Raw genomic sequence first — 4477 nt, forward strand, 5'->3', positions numbered from 1 at the left:
ATGTGCTTTGCAAGTCTAAAGATAGACAATTGGCTTTTCTGCTGTGACTGTTCAGTTGGATCACCCCCACCATCATCACCACCATCATCACCACCCCTAAAGAAAGCCCCACAGTCTGCAYGATCAAAACTTTCTGATGATTAGTTCAGTGGATAAATTCTCTCTCTTTGGAGAAAAAAGCTGAGTTTGGACCCACAGGATCCAAAGTATGCAACAGTATGAGTGAAAGACAATCTGATCTAAGACGCACAGCACAGTTACCTGAGCTCTCATAACAAAGTTGCCCAGCAGAATTTAATTCTCAGCATTTTTAGGTCAGAACCTGATTGCTCTGACACTAGAATCACTTGCTGCAGAAAAGAGAGGACAGTTTGTTCACTCTCTTGGAAAGTGGCTGAACAATACACACTTATCAAACTGCTTTGCTCTAAACAGTCTCAAAGTTAGTTTTAAAGTAAGTTGCTTCAGCACCCTGTGAAGAGGAACAGTCCTGGTTTCGCTCCCCAGGACAGCCTCAGAGAGCAGTGACAGCTTCCACACGGCTATGGATGGAAGTTTTAGGTGGACACAATAAGATATCTTGAACAATTAAGACACTCACCCTGAAAGYACAGTTAGCATCTTTAATGACTACAAGTTGCTAAGATACTAGATCTGGACATAAACCATCATCCAAAAGACAACATGTGCAAAAACAGAAGGCCCTGCTAGGGTGGATGCAAACTTCTAGAGACAGAAAAGTAACACAACTGAATTACAGAAAATCAGTCAGCATTTGGAAGCTTTATACTTAAGCAGCTATTAATTRTGATGTGGCTGACTGTATACGCAATAATGTGTTTCTTACTATATAACATTAATCACTTCTTTTTTTCCTTATGTTTCCTAAGAATTACTTACAAGTTACCAAGTAACTGCCACCAATATTTATTAATTTTAATTGCAGAACCGATGTATTTCCAGGGAAAGATGTCATCTATAAATATAAAACTAAATATATTGCTGAGTACAGGAAATGTATTATTTAATTACCAGCAATTGCTATAAGTAATTGTCAAGTGCTAACTGCTACTACAAATCTCATGTAAATATTGGAAGTTTCATGTGTTGCTGCTAATAATTTAAATTACTAAACTTACACTTTTGCACTCTATGTAGAAGAATGGACCAGACAAAATACAGTGATTGCATTACACAGCAAAAGCTAGGCGTATACAACAACTTTAGGTTGCAACTGCAAGATGAAGAACATTGCAGCTGAGAACAGTAGCTCATATAGGCATGAATATGTGCAGTTAAAATCAATATAATCTTGCTATTCATTACAACAGCAAAATGCTTAATATGGAAAGTATCATAAGATTACTACTTCAACACCAGAAATAAAARCAGCAAAAACACCAGCCTTTCATTGTCTTAATTTTGATACACCATTTCAGTTAGGACAGTAAAAGACTATAAGTCTATGAAAACTTTTTCCTGAKGTTTCTCCTGGAATTAAAAAGTGTTCCCCTTAAGCCCTGTGAGCAAAGTTTCCATCTGCTGTGTTGCTAGAAACACTAAACAGACATTTACCAAGCTGTGCCACTGATGTGAGCAAAAGGAGCTGAGTAATAACCATGATATTTCACTCAATTTCAGAAGTTAAATTACATGTGTGTTCAAAATGCTAGCAGACTCAATTAGGTAAAGTATCAGATTGTTCCCGAAAGGGTTGTATTTGTATGTCCTCTCAGTCAAACTCTGCCTGGTATCCATTATGTGATGGACAGCAAAAAATAGATGGAAATGAGGAGATAAAGGGAAGACTGATCATATTGTTGTAAATACTATGGTACAAGGGATATTATTGGGAATTTAGAAGGCGAGCACAAAGGATGGGAACCAGATGGGGAGCAATGAYGAGATATGAAGTATTTCTAGCTCTACATTATTGATTCATTGACAACAAGCCAGTGACTAATGAATTTTAAAACAATAATTTGTACTTATCTGTATCATCTCAGGAATGTCTATGAAATGATCTCACATCTTAGCTGTCATAACTGGACCTCTCTTGGGAATTTCAAGCTTTAAAATGGTGTAAGAACTAATTTCCTTTCTCTTATAGATGTAGCCCCTCAAAGTCACCATTGCAAGCACCAATCTGTGATATACAGGAAAGCAGTATTACATGAACTCTGATGCAAAATTTCCCCAAGGCCTTTATTTGCACGATATTTTGATAACATTTGCATAAGCATTTCTCTAAYTAGGCATCTATGCCTAATATGTATTGATAGACCTACAGCATTTGGCTAGACACTAACGCAAATTCTTTTCCTATATATCCAAGAAAGTTTATAGGAGAGAGTCTGAGCTTTGAACTTTTCCACCCCAGCAGTTTCATCTGCACTCAACAACCATGGATATTCAATATACAGTTCCCCAAAACATTCAAACAGGTCAAAGAAAAACACATCTTCTCTTACATAACCACAGGAATTTCTGCTTGTTAAGGGAATTTCCAAACCAAGTTCTGATTTTACATTTAAACCAGTATGAGAAGTCAAGGTGTTCTTTGGAGATAAAAAAAAAAAAGTGCTTCTGTGTTTTTTATACATGTTATATGAAAATATCTTTCTGGCTTTCTTCAGAGGCAAATGGAGTAATTATGTATGTTCAGAGAGAAAAATAAAAATAATCACCATGAAGAAGGTAAGGAATGAAAAATTATCCTTTCAGATACAAAATTTGGGAGAGAGGATTAAATATAAATAAGGGGGGGTAAAGTAGGAGCACCATATAAGTTTGCTGTTTCTACAATAAAAGAAATTCAGATTATGAGTAAGGCTCAGTGCCTGCCATGCCTCTTAGACAGCAACATGCAGGTGTCAGATGAGAATTCTTTTCACTTTGAAGCAGAAGTCAAAATACAGAGAAAACAATATGCAGTTAGTAACACCAATTGATGTGATGGTATAAAACATCTCACAGGCTTAGGCTAACTGCTCAAGCCAATCACTGAACAGTCTTCAGATACATTATCCAACTGTGTCTGAGGAAATGCAGACACAAAGCACTTTCTCTCTTTWCTGCTGAGGCACCGAAAAGTTCAAACACCACATTGATCTTTCCAGGCTCTCACCTGTACCTTTCTCACTTCTTGGATAGTGAGCAAGGGGGAGACTATTCTTTAGGAAACTRGGCCTCAGCAATCATGCTATATCTTTCTGCTCTCTCTCTCCTCCCCATAAATTTTCAATCCAAAGGACAATTTCAATTAAAATTGACAGAAGTAGAGCTCTCAAAGATATTAAACCCCTGTGAATTTCATGAAAATTGAATGACTAGAAAAGAAAGACACATATATTGCTGTCATCAAGGGAAAGAGCACAGCATGTTTTCAGCCCTTTTTAGATATCAAATAATCCACCCAGGAGAGCACCACAATCAGTGGAACCTGGTTTCCAACATTTGTATCTCACAGCTGATTAACACTGTGGTTGAAGCAACTGAGGACGGTGAGTGGAGCGTGGTTCATACTAGCCATGGGAGAATCTATAGCAGCTAGCACTACTCAGCATTCCTTAACTGTGGAAAAAAAAACAGTGAGTTTATACCACTTAATCATACACCAGAGGATGCATCTTCATGTTGACAGTGCTTGGCGTTGTGGAGTCTCTAGCACCTAATAAAGTGTCAGTGCAGCCTGAAACTCTTTTTCTATGGAGTATTCATAACCTCTTTCTCTCTCCCTCTTATTCCAACACTCTCTCCTGCCTTTCTTCCAGGAAATCCACTGGAAACCAGGCTTTGCCAAGAACTGTTGCTTTCTTGGGGAAAAAGGTGTTTTCAGGGAGGTAGGGCACAAAAATATTTCAAAACCATTAGCTAGAAATTATTTATGATTTCTTATCTGTGATAATGATTGAAATGTTACACTAGCTAATCAAAATGATCTGTCTACAAAATTCCAATGATTTCTATACAGATGCACACACACAACACACAACCCTCCAGCGCTCATGAAGCCATGAATGGCAGCCAGTCCAAGTTGTTCGTAACACCTATTTCTTCACAGCTGTTATTCTGAAAAGTGGTAAGATTCATAAAGAGCTCGTTCACAAATAACATAAGATTTCTGCCAATGGAATTTTTGATTATTTTAGACATGGGGTTCAATTCACCTTATTCCTAACCTATTCCTTGTTAGCAATATGACAAGTGGCGGAAAGGACGCATCTTCTTCTGTTATGGTCCTCTGTACGAGAGGTGTATAGGACTGATATTTTCCCTTCAATAAATAAAAAAGGACCTAAGCATCTCATTAAACAACAAAAACAGAAACTAGAGATTTTTTATTATAATTACTATTTTAAATGACATCCCCAAAAATTCTGTGAAACTGTCTATTTCATCCTAAAGATGTAKCCTGCAAAAAAAAAATAGTTTATAGGATGTGGCTGACACACCAGAGGGCTGTGCTGCCATTCAG

This window comes from Rhea americana, unplaced genomic scaffold (genome assembly GCF_003343005.1).
Source record: "Rhea americana isolate MKP2758 unplaced genomic scaffold, rheAme1 scaffold_103, whole genome shotgun sequence".
Classification (NCBI taxonomy): Eukaryota; Metazoa; Chordata; class Aves; order Rheiformes; family Rheidae; genus Rhea; species Rhea americana.